Below are 17,606 nucleotides of genomic sequence, written 5' to 3'. Positions count from 1 at the left end.
AGATTTGTGTGTATAGCTCTAGCTCAGAGAGGTAGCCCAAAAAGCGACTTTTCCCAGTAGCAGTGAAACAACCTGCAGCAATCTTATCCTTTGCACACCCCTTGTAAATATTGTTACACAAAGGTGTACAAGATGATTGATACTAGCTGTAACTGACGGCAAACATGAGCAGAAGAACTGATGGATGCCATGTAACTGTGTAAAGCTGATAAAGAATCTGTGCCACCACAGAGGATCTTGCTTTTGAAGGTTATGAAAGATCCATGATGATGTTACCGTCCTAAAATAGAACTTATAGGCAACAGGTATTATTTATAGAATGCACATACTTTGTATTACACCTTATTATTTACAGGTCACACATTCTCTACATGCAAAAATAGATTTGGGGCGTATCCCAACTCCAGATTTTTCTGTGAAGGGGCGGTCAAGCAGCTGAATATCTAGCATACTTTTCAAGTCTCTTCTCAGGCAGAAGCAGCAGCAGGAAGAAAACATATCACAGTAAAACAGACCATCAGAAGAGCAAGTGACTAGCGAGTAGGATGGGATTCAGGTGTGTTGGAGAGGTGAGGGAAGGCAGTTATTTCAAAGGGGGTTTAATCAAGAATAAATCAGTTCAGCTGACTGCATTACCTAAAGTAAGCGGGCCTGGTGTTCTCCCATTGAGAAAAGTGGGAGTTTTGGCACTGATTTCAGCAAGACCAAGATAAGAGTCCATCAACTTGTTGATGTGAAAAAGCTTCACGAAAATATCCAAAGGTTGAAAACAATCCTTTTGATGTGAGTTCGTAATCTTAACCAAAGAGACAAGTCCTGTTTCATGTAATGAGAAATGAAACAAGATCACCATTTCATTTCCCTTTCTTTTATATGTTGTCAGGACTACAAAAGGAGAAGTCAATGTCCACTGTGAAGGACACAACATTATTTAGTGTAATTTGCTACATCTGGACAAGGGCAAAAGCAGAAGGGGGAAAGCGATGTCAATTATAACTGTCCTAGTTCCATACAGAGCACAATCCTGGCATGTCTTCCAACAATTCCCAATCACTGTTGCAATTTCGGGTATTACAGCAGCACAGACAGATATAGATTGACATTAATAGCAGTCTACAGTACAAGATGAAGGCAAAAGTTAATAGGTCTGTTTCCTCATATGTCTTAGCTTCTTGGCAAATCTGCAAAGGAGAGGAGACAGTCTAGCACAGAGAGCTCATGACCTTGGAATAACTGGTGAGCACAGATCTTTCTCCTATACATTGGACACAATACGGGAGACTATCTACAAGAAAATTTCTTCATGAAGGTGGATGGCAAGTCACTCTCTGCCTACCGTTCCATGTACAGATGATAAATGACATGGGGTAACTACAAAGGAGAGCAGGGGGGACGAGTCAGCGGAGTGTGCGCACATCTCTCACTCATTTCCTAAATGTTGTGCAAGAACATAAGCAAACTTTCACAGGAGATACCAAACACCCCACAACAGCCAGCACAAATCCAGAAAGCCTGCCAGAACCTGCTGCTTCTCCCAAGTACCCCAAAGGCAGCCATCTGCAGTAGTCATGTTCCAGCTGGGGCAGCAGAACATGCACCGGGAAGCCCAGACTCCCATTAATCAAGTATCCCGAACCCATACATGGACCATCACATTTTCTTGTGTGGCACATATGCATACAAGCACAAATGGCCATTAGAGGGATTGCACTTGTTCTCAGCACCAAAATGCACTAGAGCTCTTGCTGCCAAGGCTAAAAGAGCAAGTAGCGGACCGCATGAAGGTGGCTTTATCCTTGCTGGAGTCAGCAATTAGAAACACAAAGCCAGTGCTTAGAAACCCTCTAGACTGGTCAAACCCCCAAATTGGGGCACACAGTAACTACATGAAAGAACAAGTTAAGTCACGATATGATTCACTGACTTTTGCAGCTACATACCATTCCTCGTTGATATTGCATACATTGTAGAAAAGGCGCTGCTTATGGTATCTGCAACTGCTTCCAGCAGGGATGCTATTTATGCAACAGGAAAGATAAACTGGCCAAGGGTCTTTTCTAAAAGAAAAAAACCTTTTAAAACAACAGGCTGGAGCATTTTTGAAGTAATATTATGGTGAAAACAAGATGGGGGAAACGCAACAATTCTTCATGGGCTAATCATGTTTTCAGTGTTGTGAAATCCCTCAGGCATCTCTGCCAAGGGATCTAAGATGAAGCTACCCACCGGCGTCTGCTGGGGAAGAATGCCAAATGAGCGACAGGGCAGGGTTGCTTTTTTTGGTTGCCCCATCTCAGCCCCCTTGGCATATTTCCTCCAAAGCTGCTGATACTGGCCACTGCCTGAGACAGGATACCAGACTGGATGGGCGAGTGTGCTGACCCAGTGCAGCAATTCCTACGTTCTTGTGACTAAGGAGCTCGCTAGACTTTAAATAAGCTGTTTCGTTCTCCACTGCAATCTGTCCTGCATGTCATTTAGTGCTCCAAACCACTGTTCATTCAACTGAAGCATTGCTACATTGGGCCGAGTTACTCATACAAAAGGAAAACATCCTCAGTGCATGCTTGGCTTGCATTTTCTTTGTCCTCCAGTTAAGCATTTGTTCCCAGCGATGTGCTAAGCACTGTGCAAATATGAAGACAAGGTCCCTGCAGGATGGGAGAGTGGCAAGACTTACTACCAAACAAAGAAGGATGGAGCACAGGAGTGCGTCCTCTCCAATGCCGTTGGAGAAGAGGCCCGGTGCTGAGCAACGCAGCTGGGTATGAAACGTGATTAAGCTCATGACCCAGATGGAGCAATGGCAGGGGATTAGGATCGTTAGGCTTTCTATCCTCCTGTGGCACCACCTGCTCTTTCCGAGAGTCTTTTTCCAGTCTTACTCTCTTCCCAGGACTGAAGCCTTCCTAAAGCATCTTTATATGCCCTCTGGAAGACATTCCTTTCTATAAAAGGGTTGGAAGAAACACCTTATGTTGCCTAGCAGGAGCAAATGTCACTTGCTAGAAAGAGAGAAACTTGTGGAACCTTTCACTGCAGCGACACAATCCTTTTCGGCCTTATACTTGATCATTTAATGCTTTGAGCACAGGAATCCTGCACTTGAGACACTCCTGGGCTAGGACTAAGGAGGAGGTTTATATTCTGCTTGGTAAATATGGACATAAGTTTGTACATCGAAGCACCAGAACAGACACAGCAACTAGAATGCAGATTCCTAAGAACAGCACACTCTTTGGGTAGAGGCAATATCTTTTATTAGACCAACTAAACAGTTGCAAAAAAGTTGTTATTTGCAAATTTTCGGACACGCGTCTCCTTCTTCAGGCAAAAAAAGGACTTGAAAGTGGTGAGAGAAATTAAAGATGGTTAGAAATCTCTCCAGCATCAAAAAAGCCAGTTTTGGAAAGTTGTTCTGTGCGAATGCAAATGAAGAGGAGTTGCAGAGACAAAGGCAGGCAGGTTACCTGGAAGTATCAGGTAGCAGCTTAAGCCCAATGTTAGCAGTATTTAGTCCAGGCTGTTGCATTTGGCGTCCTTCTTCTTCACGTTGTGACGTTTCCATTTAAAATGGCAAAATGCAATATCTTCCATGTTTCAGGGATCTTGGCTGTAGCCGTATTGGTCTAAGCACTAAGGTCTACACATTGTGCTTAGACGAATACAGCTACAGCCAAGATCCCCGATTCCTAAGTACCACCCTCAAAAGAAGTTCAGTGGCAACCTGAGCAAGCAGGTGTGTCTCTAGCACACACACACACACACACACACACACACACACACACACACACACACACCCCCCATAGGTCTCCGAGAGACCAGGTGACAAACACTGAACTCCCGTGCACCTGTACCCAGCTATTTTCAGAACTGTAACCTGAACTCAGACTGAGATTTCCCAAATCTCCCTACGGGATCCAGACATCAGGTTCGAATTGAAGTTAACAGGATCTGGGCATCCCCCAAAAAAGCTCACACACAGCCGTCCTTGTCGCCACACCATATTTTTGGTTGAAGCAGAGACAAGTGTCCTTCCCAGCCCTCTCTTCAGCTGCTCCTTCACCTTTCGTTTGACCAGCCTGTGCGGAGCTGAGTATTCATGATCGACTTATTGCTAGCAGGGAGACTGCTCCACACCCATGGCTACTTGACAGGATCTATCGGTGCCCGAGCTCCTTATGCAAGGCTGGAATGCTGGATGACTCCGCTCCAACAGCAGCACTATTTCCTGTGGCTGGAAACTACGTTTCCTTCCACTGGCTGCAGTCAAGCCTGTAAAATGTCCCAAAATTGTGTGGTAGGAGTAGGCAGCAAAGGATGTGGAAAGAACACTCTTTTACAATGCAGACATGTTAAACGTGGAGTCTTGTGTGGTTATTCCAGGCTGTCGCTCCAGAACAACCCTCTGGGTTTACCTTTCATAACCAGCATGTATTTGGAGGCAGCAAAATGAGAATGCATAGAGGTAGGTCACGTGAACTTGAGAATGACCAAGAAAAAAATGAAGGTGTCTCTTCATAAGCATGTCAGTCATACTATAATCAATCAAAGCAGCAAAACACGAAGCGAGAAGAATGACACCTAGCTTCCAGAATGTAACAAGAAAACCCGGACATTTGCAAAACAGCATACAGTGCCATCAAGACCACAGATACAATTGCCTAAATGAGGATGAATATATAGTTTTACATTGTTAAGATTTACTTTTTGTTATAAAAATGGGAAAACCTACTGGACACAAGAAACCGTTAATCCAGACCTTGACCAAAGAGCAAGGGGCAGTAGTGAAGTTTGGTGGTAAACTGAAATATTTACCAGAGTAATATATTTTTAACAACCTGCTACCATTTTCTGCTGACTAGAGAAATTAATTCTGCAAACCACGATCAGTAAATACAGAACAGTGGTACTACACAATAACAGTTTGGCTTGGAGGTCTAACATGTACAACGTGATTGTGCTATTAAAACTATGCTGTTACTTGAAAGATGCTGAATACATCTGATCCCACTGAATTGATGACAATTGAGGGTGCTCACACACCAAAAAGAGGGATCACACTTTGCGGATGTGGGAACAGAGTTCTTCTCGCTGTACATTATTTAGCATTTTCAGAGAGAGAGAGAGAGAGAGAGAGAGAGAGAGAGAGAGAGAGAGTGTGTGTGAGTGTGAGTGTGTGTGAGAGTGTTCAGGGCCTTTCTTCCAAACATCTATTTTGCAATTGCTGCTCAAAAATTCAGACCCTCTAAAGCATATGTAAGTTTAAGGTCAGTAGGGGGTTAATACTATAAAAAAAAAAGTGCAGCAGCATTGCTAAGATAGTAAAAGTATGTGTCAATGTTGGAAGTCCAAAATTCACAGAGAGTTGGAATTGTTCCTGCACTACAGCTCCCCCTCCACAACAATATATTCATACACTTCTGTTTGCAAAGTCCATGCCACTTTTACATCTACTTCCTGCATCTTCCAGAAGTACCAAAAGTTGCAATGCTTTTGGAATAAATAAATACAATCCAAACCCAACTGCTGAGCTGTACAATAACAAACTGATGTGCACATGCAATGAAGGGGGAAGAGGAATTTATTTACAAACAAACAAAAAGCCGGGAAGAAAAACTATGTAAGCCCCAAGCTTTCAAGAGTTCTTATTAGAGAAAAAAAGTGAGCAGAAGCTGGTTTATAAAATTATGACAAATGCTTTGCCAGTATGCTTTTAAAATGCACCATTACCAAGAATTATGTCTACAGGTTGTGTTTTTCTAAACACAGAACGTGAGAAGTAGTTTTACTGGCCCTGCATCTGGTGGACTCCAGGAAAGTAAGCATTTATTCGTGCAGAAAAATCTGGCTCTTGTTTGCAGAGAACTGAAATATCCACAGGGCTTCACAAAGAAGTTGGATGAAATCTCAACTTTCCCTGAATCCTGGCCAAATGAACAACACTGAATAAAAAAAATTAAAAAAAAGATCCTTGCAGCACATTTGTAATTCAAAAGCTGATCCCTTGCCATCTCTTTCCCCTCAATTTGTTCAACATCTCTAAATTTTCCAATATCTGATTCAGCTTAACAATGCAATTACTCAATTTCTAGAAATAGGAGTAATAACATCCAGTTGAGGCCCACATTATACATCACCACAACGACATATAGGGATCTAATAATGAATACTACTTCTACATAGCACTATAGCAAATACCAGAAGACAAAAAGAACTAACCTGTAATTAATCCTCTACATATCTCTGTGGGGCAGGTAAGTATTTACTACCCCAAGGCAATGAAGGCCAAGCGATTTTCCCCAGGGCAGGCCCAGTATTAGATCTAAGGCAGTGATTCTCAACCAAGGTGCTTTGAGATCCTTTCAAGGATGCCACACAACATTGGCACAGTTAGGTGTGCAAATATGATTCTCAAGATAAATACCATGGATTCCCACTTGAAATCCCTGGGTTTAAAACATCCTGCCTCATTGTGATCCGAGTTCTTTGCAACAGAAAACGTGCTCTATAGTTTTTGTGCGGTTAAAATAAAAATGGGTGAAAACTAAGAGCTGGCATTTTCCACACAGTGCTTGGAGTCTAAAGGCTGAGAACCACTGGTCTAAGGAGTCCCGTATCCCCCATGCTATCCACACCACTCGCACACTACCTTCACTGTGATTTTATACTGGTAAACATGCCTCATGTCAGCACCTCTTGCTCTTGCCACTGCCCTCTCCCTCTGAATCCGAAAATATACCTTTGGGTCAAATACTCCATTACTCGTATCTTGTTGATGTTAATTAACTTGAGGTACACGGCATCTCTAAACTGGCTGTCTCCTCAAATTACTCACAAAGAGCAGCAGAACCAGTCCATCTGGAGCCCGTGCAGGGGGGCACTGAATCTTTGAGGCTTACTGCTGTGCAAGTGGTTAAATGTGAGCACAAGGTCAAAGACAGTGGATCACAAACTCCTGTTAGTGCTAATGCCCATGGTTTGCAGTAGCAGAAGCAAATATTTTGAAGGCAGGAAAGGAAATCCCAAATGTCTCTGGTCCCACAAAACTCCCGGAACAAAACTCATTTGCTCACAGCTTGCAGACACAGATATCCATCCTTTCTATATCTGATCTGACAGCCTAGTTACATTTCTCAGTCTTCATTACCCTTGCTTCTTGTTTTTTCTGGTCAAAAGCTGAAGCACAGCACAGAGAGGTGATGTCAGGATCAGATTATGACAGCATGACTCATTTATTAAGATTCCAGTAATGCTAAACTCTTAAGCAGGTGTCTTGAGACTATACTTTTCAATGTCTAATTTCAGATTCAGACATGAGTATGTTTTATTGGTTTACCATAAACTGTCTGTCCATTGTTGCTTCTTTAAGTCTCCCTCTATTTGTCTTGTGCTATGCAGATGTTAGCTTCACCCAACTGCCTTCCACACTGATGTCCTCAGCCAGTCTTAATTTAATTCTCTCTAAAGCTGTGGATAGATTTGGCTCATTTCAACACCCAAAAGTTAGAACCTACTCTCTTGTCCTCAGTGCTGTAATTAATCTCCGCCATTTGTGCCACTTTGTCCCCTTATGCCACCAATGCAGCACATCAGATAGCAGATAAACTCCGGTTCCTTTCCTAAGGTCTATGGTCATGTATTAACTACACCATTTCTCATATTTCTCCACCTTTCTTTGCTTTAAACAGCAATATGGGAGGGAAGTACTCTAGGGGCATGAGCCTATATTCCCAATGTACCCAAAAAAGCAGTGCCAGATTTAACGTGCTAGTTTAGGGCTGACTAACTACAGACGGTGATACTGAACTTCCTCAGAAATATCCGTATCTTCTTGCTGGATGCGATTATCCAACTGGAACTACAGAGCAGACTGCAGATCTCAAAGAAACACCATCCATCCCACGTGTCCCCCAATCCTCTCCACGCACAGTACTTCTGAATGTACTCATTCGGGGCAGTGAACAAATGCAATTATTCAGAATCAAGAAAGTTCATACGTAGTACACTCCTGAAATTGTTATTGCAAATAACAAAAAGAAAAAAAAAAAGTTTAGCCAGTGATAATTTAAGACGTCTACCTCGGTTTCATGAACAGAAACTGAGCTCAGGTAGCGGGGGACAGCTGTGGACACTGTGACCAGAACAGCTTTGGAGAAGACCAAAAACCGAGCCAGTTTGCAAGGCTACTTCCCTCAGCCAGCCTGACATTTTGTACGTTTTTCTAACAACTTAACTTGATGTGCGATGTTTCTGAATAGCCACAGTCCCTTCATTTTTTCAACCGTGTTTATTTGCTAAGTTCTGAACCAGATTCCTCTAAAGTTTATTTGTATTTGGGCCGGAGGAGGGGAAAATTAGACAAGGTAAGCATTTCAGTCCCTCCAAAGGCATGTGCCTTTTTGAAAACACTTCACTGAAGGAGCCAAAGTGTGTCATTACCTCCTCCCTCAATCACAGGTCTAGCTCCAGTCACAAACTCCTGAAAGTACATGTTCCCATCCAATCCTCCCTTACTCAGAGGCTTCAGGCATCCTGATGGATGTGTGTGTTTGTACGTGATGGGGAATTTCATAAGGGGGGAAAACACGTTAAGACAATTCAAATCATCTTGCAGTAATACTCGGTGCTTTCAACATGGAAGTGTTCAAAGGAGGGCTGACTAATGCACTCTTACAATTCCATTATCCATTTAATAAAAATCATGGACCAGATTTTAAGTCACAATAAAAGTCATCACAATTTGTCCACCGACTTCAATGAAGTGATAAGTGATTTCTGTTAACTGCAGATGTGGCTCTAAAATGTTCTGGCTACTCCAAACAGACCCAGGCTCATAGCTTCAACGGTGACAATTTACACCAACTGTTCATAAAGACATAAGAAATTCAAAGCAAAAAAAAAATTTCAGTATGTATATATTCCCTTATCACAGAAATCACTGCTTTTTTTAGTAGAAGTGTAGTGGATAAATTGTTATTCCAAGGACATTTGTTTTGTTTAAAAAGAGAGCGTAAGGGTGATAGCTGTATTACTGCTGGCAAACAATAGCTTTAAAGGTCCTAAACTGTCCTATCACGTTGTTCAATTCCCACTGGCTCCAATGGAAACGTTATATAAACACCGAGAGCAAGAATTGACTTCTCCGACAAATGTGTGTGTTTTATCAGGCTGGCATTTATCCAGCATTTCTTATGGAAACATATCTGGTGGTCCCGGGCAGAGAACACATCTGCTTTATAATAGATAACTAAAAATGTATGCAGAACAGCTAATTATCTTCTGCTGGATTACGCTGAGGCCACTTGAGTTTTATTGCTGTTATTTTCCTTATGACAAGGGCAAGAAATGTCACTTCTTTGCCTGTACTTTGAAAAGTAATTCATTTCAAAATGTCACATCTGTGCTGAACTTTCCTTCCCCCTCCCACCCCTGCCAACCAGATGACAGATGAGGGGTAAAAAAATAAAAAAAAAAAAAAAAAAATTCCTAGTTGCCTTAACTCCCTTTTCAAAAGCAACTTGGGCACTTTGGAGCCTAAATCCCATTGAGTTTTCCCATCTTCCTCATTTGCTTTATGGTACTTGGCTTAAAACAACTCAGATGTCCAATTCTCTACAGAATTTACATAATTCAAATCGACTAATCACAAGGAAGGGGCCTAATCCTATAAACACCGACATAGCTACAGAACTTAAATCATGAAAATAATCCTTTTCAAGTCTACAGCATTATTCACCCATGGAGCAGACCACGGCAATACACTACAATGCAAAAAACATTGAAGAAACCTAACATTACTACAGGATCTTTAGTCTTCGCTCTAAGCAGCTTTCCCCTAGTAATTAACCACCACTTTTGTTCCCAACTGCATTTTCCCAGCCACCAACCCACTCTGGCCTCCTGCAAGTTGTTAATGAATCAGGTCTGAATGAATCATTTCCCGTGTGTAGACTGCGCTGCATCACAGAGGAGATTCTCACAGACTTTCCTCTCCGGTCAGATAAGCCTGATGACAAACAACTGCCTCTCGTTCACTACCAAAACAGGACCTGAAGTTTCCACAAAGAGTTAATAAAAAGTGCGTGCATGTGGCAAGCGAGTCTGGTGTGGAGGTGAAAAGGCTAGTGGAAGAGGGTTGTGTTAATTTTATAGCTCTGACTTCTTTAATTATGACTCACCATCAACGCAAGAGAAATCTCGTTTCACAAACAAACGTAAGAAGTGCCCTGTGTAAAAGGATCAGAGCAGCATTAAGATGGAACTTCTCGTTAATAGCCCACAAAAGTTAATATTGTACAGTCCTTCACGTCTGTAATTACTAGTTAAAGTGCAAAACCCAAGAATGGAGGGGGAAAAATCCCAAAACTTTTTGTAACCTTTTCTCTTATAACCATGTTCTGTAACAAGCTTCTTAAAAAAAAAAACACCTTTATGTTTAATCTAATATATTAGGCAAAGTACAATGCAGAGTAATGAGCAAAGCTTCTCTGCTGAAGTGTATGGTAAATCACTGGGAGACGCACAGTGCAAGCACATAAAAGATGGTGACACGGCATGGGGAATAGGATAGAGCTTCATATGTTGTACTTATACAGGGAAATTTGTATTGGGTCGGGTCACTAAAATCAGCTAATTATCCAATAACCAAATCTTTTTTGCAGCACACAAGTGGACAGAAATTCAAATGAAACAGACTTTGTTCCCCCAACAGCTGCTTTTTCAAGAAAAAATAAATAAACCGGCAAAGTGATCTGGGCTCCACCTGAAAACGTCGTTTCTTCAAGTAAATCTGTTTATCTGTCACGATAGGTACTTCATGCTCTTGCAGAACCAGACCTGCCAGGCACCCGCAGGACAAGGCCCTACCCTCCGCAGCTCCTAACAGCTGAGGAAATTATCCTAGTTCTGGAAGTTCAATTCCTCTTTCCTAAACTAGACACTGTTAAAAACATATGGGAAGAAAAGCCCAACAATTTCTCCAGCTGGAGAGCATGCAGAATTACCCCAGCAAAAAGAAATCCGGGCCGGGGGGGGGACAGAAATTTTTTAAGGCCACAACAAAGTTTGGATCGCAGTTCACCTTCCCTTGGGGACACATCCCCTGTGTAAGGCCCAGCGGTCGAGCTCTCGGCACACCCAAGAACCTCAGCTTTTGTCACAGAGCCCAAGTTTGCACACCTAACAGCTGCAGGGAAAAGCATGAAAATGTGACCAGCGTGCATGCTAAGAGTTCAGAAAGGTGAAGAGAGATATGGAATCAGACCTCGTGGCAGAGGTGAGATCTTTTATTAGACCGACTAGATATTTGCAAAAAATATATATCTTTATTTGCAAGCTTTTGGGCACAGGCACCCTTCTTCAGGCATATCTTTGCTATCTCCTATGCCTGAAAAAGGGTGCCTATGTGCAAAAGCTTGCAAATAAAGAATTTTTGTTGCAAATATCTAGTTGGCCTAATAAAAGATATCACTTGTGCCATGAGGTCTGATTTCTTTAGTCTGTAGACCAATACAGCTACAACCTGGACACCTGACACATGGGAGAGAGATGAATCTTTTTTAAAATCTCCTGGTTTTTGTAACACCTTGGGATGGCAACACTGCAGCCGATTTTCTGTTCAGAACTTCACCCGCTGTCTAGGTATAAACTTTCCACTGACAGCTGTGCTGTGCTGGGAACAGAGGGCTATATGGATTGTACATAGCCCTAAATTTATACTTCAGTCCGTGACCTACATGTTACAGTATAATTTGGCCATCCAAAGCCTCCATTCCAATACATTTATGAAACCGGCTGTTCACTTGGTGACAAAAATACAGATTAAAACATGTGAAGGCATCAAGTCAACCTTTTATTTCTGGTTTTGTAGCACATCCAATGCATATGAAATGTTGAACCCAAACACAAGGAACATCAGCATAGAGGGTCCTGTCACCCCTACACACCGGGGGGGGGAATACAGAGAGAGGTTCTTCATCCTACAAATGTTTCCCCTGCTAGAGGGGATCCACTAAACCAAAGCTGCCCTCCTCACCAGTACACCCTTTAATAAAAACCCAGGGATGCAAGGGGGCGGGGAGGGAGGCGCCACCACTGATGCCATGCACCCAGTGGCTTCGGCAGTCCCTCGATACAAGGATGGCGATCCTGCCACACACCACGGAGCCTGGGCTGCTCACAGGAGGCAACGGGGAGGCTGCAAGGTTTGCTGGGTCTGTAGAAACTACGTGTTGCGGCTGTTTGCAAACTTTTGAATCTCTGTTGCTTTATCCTCCCATCCCTTGAATTCTCCAACTCTTGGCTTTAACGTGACGAAAAGTGTCTGGCTTCTGTTTGGAGCTGATATTCTGCCAAGCAATGAAGGCTCTCCTTTTTCCGCCAATGGGAGCTTACATCTCATTGAACCAGCCCAATGTTTCTTTGTGAAGAAGCCCAGAGTCTCTGTACACCTCCTGGATGCCTTTCTTGATACTCTCCCGGTGATCAAAAGGTATTATATTACAATCATCAGGGAGGCCTAAGAGTTTCTCGCCGAGGCACCGCTGGAGATGATCACTTTTTGATGTGCCATCCACAGAGGCTCGGTATCTGCCTGTCCTCTCCCTGCCCAAATCCTCTACGGCCCTTCAGCAGCACTCCCATGGCAAAGACCCTGCTGCTGGTGCACTTCCTGCAGCTGCTACGCTGGCTGAATTCCAGTTTGGGGGTGAGGGAGAAGCAGGCATCATTTTACCCACATCAACATAACTAGCTTCCAGTCACAATTCCCACGGGGATGGCGTGACCCTCTCTGCTACCTCCCACACAAGACGCTCCCATTTCCAGGAACCCCTAACAGCATAGACACAAAGTTATGGGGGCAATATTTCCTTTCGCGAACCAAATCCCAGTTCCCTCACTGCCAGGAAAAGGATCAAAAGGAGCAAGAAGCCCTTGGCCAGACTAAAGAAGAATATTGCACAAGCATCCGTGACATGAGTCGATGATGCCTGATGAAATGTTGAAGCCCATCTCTGAGTTAAGTAACATCCAATACAGGAAAAGGCTTGAATAAGATTTATCCTAAAACACTTATCAATAACAAATGACACCATCGTGATCATCCATACAGGATCGGTGTGCATGATACACACACATGGGGGGCGTGGGGGGCTGGTCTTCCTTGTCACCTCCATGGCAGCCAGCTGATACTACACACAGCGGAGGCAACAGGAATCTGCAGCTGGAAGACGCAGGGCTCTTTGCAAACAAAACATCCAATTTTCATGTAAATATTGACAGTAATAAGAACTGAAGGAAGAGGAGATTAAAAAGAAGAAAACAAAAACATTGCAGAAAAAAAACCCCAGCCACCCTGCAGGCCACCAGAGGCCGAATTGTTCCTAAATGAGACATTTCTCTGAAGTTTTCCATGAAGAATCCAAAGAGAAAAGCTGAAGCTATCAACTGCAGCAAAAATCCCATTTAAATAAAGAAGGGACATTTAAAACGGCTTTTTTGCTGTCATTAACCTGTCTTTCCCCTGCTAAATTGAAAGAATATTACTGAACAGCTGAACAGTCTGGATCTCACTGGAGAAAGACTTCTGACCAGGGCTTCCAATACTAGGTTTGAACCAAGACCAATTCGAGAACTTGCTATGGGCAGAGAGGAGAGGGAAGCAGACTCCCTGGTAAATATTAGTTTGTACTGAAAAGGCTAGAGCATATTAAGGCTGCTTTTGATTTCCAAGCCAGCTTTGCATCATCCCCAGTCATGCTGGCAGAGTGGGGAGATGCAGGGGAGCAAAGCTGCATGCCATGGGAAACAGCACCCGCTTGGGCGGTCAAGCAAACTGGCAGCTGTATCAGCTGAATTACAATAAATAAAATTCCAGGGTGTGGGCATTTCCTTTGCAGTTTCTTTCTAGTCCTCCTCCCTTTGTGCCCATAGCAGCAGGCACACAGGACAGTTTAGCTGGCTCAGAACAGTAGGCACACCTCGAAGGAGTCTCCAAGGAGTTACTCATAGAAAGTCAAGGTTGGAATTGATCTCAGGAGGTCACACCTAGTCCAACCCAAGCAGGACCATCCCCAAGTAGATCATCCCAGCCAAAGCTCGTCTAGCCAGGTTTTGAAAACTTCCAAGGATGGAGCTTCCACCACCTGTCTGGGTAACCTGTTCCAGTGCTTTACTACCCTCCTAGTGAGAATTTTTTTTCCTAATATCCAACCTCAACTTCTCCTGCTGCAACTTGAGCAAGGGAAGTTCTGGCATACACGGAAGGGAGCGTTGTGGAGCAGGACTCATTCTCTCCTATTCCTCTAATCAGTCCCCAAGTCTGGGCAGAGCCACAGTAGATTAATGACGGGTGGGTGAGTGGGCCATGAGTCCTCAGTGTGCCTAAGTAAGGGGTGGGGGGCTCCCCTCACTCTCCCATTACCTGTTTACCCCTCTCCCCCCACCCCATACCCTGCATCCCCCTTACTGCAGGGAGGGCAGAGAAGAGGCAGTGGTGTGCAATGGAGGAGAAGCAGCCAATGCTTCACTGCTGCTGGGGGAATGTCACCTCCATCTTTTGCTGCTGAAATCTGTGGGGGGTTTGGCTGCTCAACATGTCAGCAGCATAAAAAGGAGGCAGCTCCTTGAGCAGTGGACAGTCAGCCACTACTCCCGCACCGTGCATCTCCACCACCCAGAGTGCAATACAGGCCATTAATGCCTCTGTAGAGCCACGGCAAACAGGTTCCCATACAACTCAAACCCAGAGGCAACTTCCAGATGCTGGGCTGTCCGTCTTGGAGACGAGGTCTGTTTATCTAGAGAACAAGTACCGCTTGGGCTACAGCACTATAGTTCTGCCCTTCCTTTGTGTCTCAAATCTAGCCAAAAAGGGACCCTACAATGGCAAAAGGATACAGCATCCTTCAGCCGTGCAGATCCTACAGCAAGCTACGAACAAGAGACAAGCAAGAGTCAGTTAAGGAGCTGTTTAACAACTCAGAGCAATACTACACAGCACTTCTGGGCACAAAGGAAAGAACAGCCACTCAATGCAGTAAGAGGTGCCAGACATAAAACAAATTCCCCAGGACGAAATTCCTCAAAAAAGGCCAAGACGACCCATGAAGGCATAACCATAGCAAGCAATTCGGGCCAGCTGAAAAGCACGCTTGCTTGATGCCTGTTTCAGCAATGACTCAGAGATGAGTGCTTCCTACTGAATTCCCACCACCACTTCCATCAGCACCCAGGTTTTGTTGGACGTGACAACTCCCTACCCACATCTCTAAACACAGCCCAGGGCTGTCCCAACCTAGTTTTGCAAGATCAGATAATTCATCTAGGTGGGCAGCTAAAAGGTACAAGAGGGGATCCTATCTGTATGTGCATCTGTAACCTTTGCAGTGCAGAAAGGAGCCAAGTGAAATGGGTCCCATGGAAATACACAGTGAACACAGTGCCAAGAGAGGGACAAGCTCCGGCACAAATATTTGGTCTAAGAAGTCAAGACAGCTTCCCTTTCCCCTCCTCCCTGTGACTCAGCCTTTAGTCCACACACCCACTCAACCTTCAAAAACAGCTCCATGAAACAAACTTGCTAGCTCTAAAATATGCACAGGGAATGACCAGTCGCACCTCCTCCTCCTCCTCACAGCACTAAATCTATTTACTGAAAGTCTGTACCAACTGTCTGCTTTGCAAGAAGTGGGATCCAACTCTCTCTTTGCATGAGACACGACAGGCTAGAGGGGCCAAAATCCTCACCCCTTCATTTCCCTTATTTCAGTCCCTAACCTCTGAGTTCACAGACTAGACAGCACAGTCCCCACAGGTAAGACTTTTTGCAAACACTTTTAGCTGCCTCCAGAGAAACCGTAAATTAACAAACATCTTTCTGATCCCAGCCTAGTTTGGATCATAGTCTGACGATCCAAGTTACATGGCATGTTGGATGCTTTTAAAAACTTCCATCAAAAAGCCTCCAGCTTTGGCAAACACCGCTCACGTCACCTCCAAAAGTTTTTGCAAAAGTTTTTGCAGGTTTTCCCCTCATTCTCTTCTCTATTCAGTTTGCTATTGAATCTTGATACACCTTCCTTCCAATATTTAAAAAAAACAAAACAAAACACACTTCTCCCCCCCACAAAAAGCCTAAACACTACCTTTCCCCTTCTCACAATCTCCACCTCTACTCTAGCATACCAGATTACTATTTTGCTCCCTTAACCCAACAAAACCACAGCTGCTAAAACTATCACCCTGATCCCCCCAGTTGCCTTCTCATAATCCCCCCATGGCTTAGCACCCTCGCTGAAGTATCACATTTAAACTTCCCAGGGTCTTAACTCTGGGGCAATCAAGACCCCTGCTACGCCCCATATCTGAGAGCACATCCCTTACAGGAGCACACTTTTTACCTCACCCCGAGAAGGAAATGAACCATACTCTTCCTTTTTTTTTTTGCTTCCTTTTTGCAATCATATCTGTGCCTTCTTTCAAGGCTGTACCGATGCATGGAACAGCCTTCCAACCCCAATAAACCACCTTCTTCATTTCTTCTTTGGACCCCCATTTCAATCATGTGAGCTTTCCATCTGTAACTCAATGCAAGAAGGAAAAGGGGAGGAAATGAAAAAGCTAAAACGGTTATTATAGTCATCTCAGTGGTCTTGGCTTCTATCTTTTTGATCACCAGCAGCAACTCACGGCAGGAGCAAGCTTGCCCTTTTCCTCCTTGCTCAACTGCCAAGACACATTTTCAGAAGTTAGGCCCCCTCTTCACGTCACACCTATGGTGCGATTAACCAGGTAATCATGCCTTGTGTCCCCACTACACATTCAACCAATTAATGGTGTAAAACAAACAATAAGCTACAAAGTTACTCCACAAAAAACATGTAATAACTTTGCAGTTGGTTCCAACCAGGCCATGAATTGAATGTGTGGCCGGGACATCACCTGAGGAGCTCCCAGTCCTGCAGCTGACTAGGATCACAGTGGTGGCAGCATGGTCAGCGACGGGCCCCACTCATGGGCTGTGGGGCTCAGTGGCAGCAGCATTCCCCGTGCTGCTCCTGCTGCGAGGCCGCAGCCCAGGTCAGCTGCGGAGCTTGCCCTGGGGGCAGCGTGGGAAGCACTGCCCCAGCTGTGAGCCCTGCAGAGCCCCACCAGCTGCAGGGCTTGCAGCCATGGCAGCCAGTGCAGGAACAGCCCAGGATCATGATGCCAAGCTCCCCCTGTACTGGCTTTAAGGCACAATGGGATCCAATGCGTGATCCCACAAAGCACCTGTGGCACGGCACGCGGTGTGATTGTGATGATCATACATTAGATTCCACTGTGCCTTTACCTGCATGTGTAGAGGGGCCCTCAAATAAGGAATGGCAGAACTGGAACCGATTACAACTGAGCCAAGGAAGAGGAGACCTGTTCATTGTTCCAGGTTTCTCCCAGTGATCTGTTCACTGACATTTTTTGGTCTCCCATCCAGACCAGTAATGCAACATACCCAGTTCCCAATTATCAGTGTGTTTATATAACTATCTGCCCACTGACCACATCTCAGAACTGAGGCAGTTTCATGTTACTTTCATCTCTCTCCCTTCTCAGCTGGTAGGGAA

Source organism: Alligator sinensis, unplaced genomic scaffold, assembly GCF_000455745.1.
Source record: "Alligator sinensis unplaced genomic scaffold, ASM45574v1 scaffold1423_1, whole genome shotgun sequence".
Classification (NCBI taxonomy): Eukaryota; Metazoa; Chordata; order Crocodylia; family Alligatoridae; genus Alligator; species Alligator sinensis.
The sequence above is the reverse complement of the archived record's forward strand: the minus strand, read 5'-3'. Positions refer to the sequence as shown.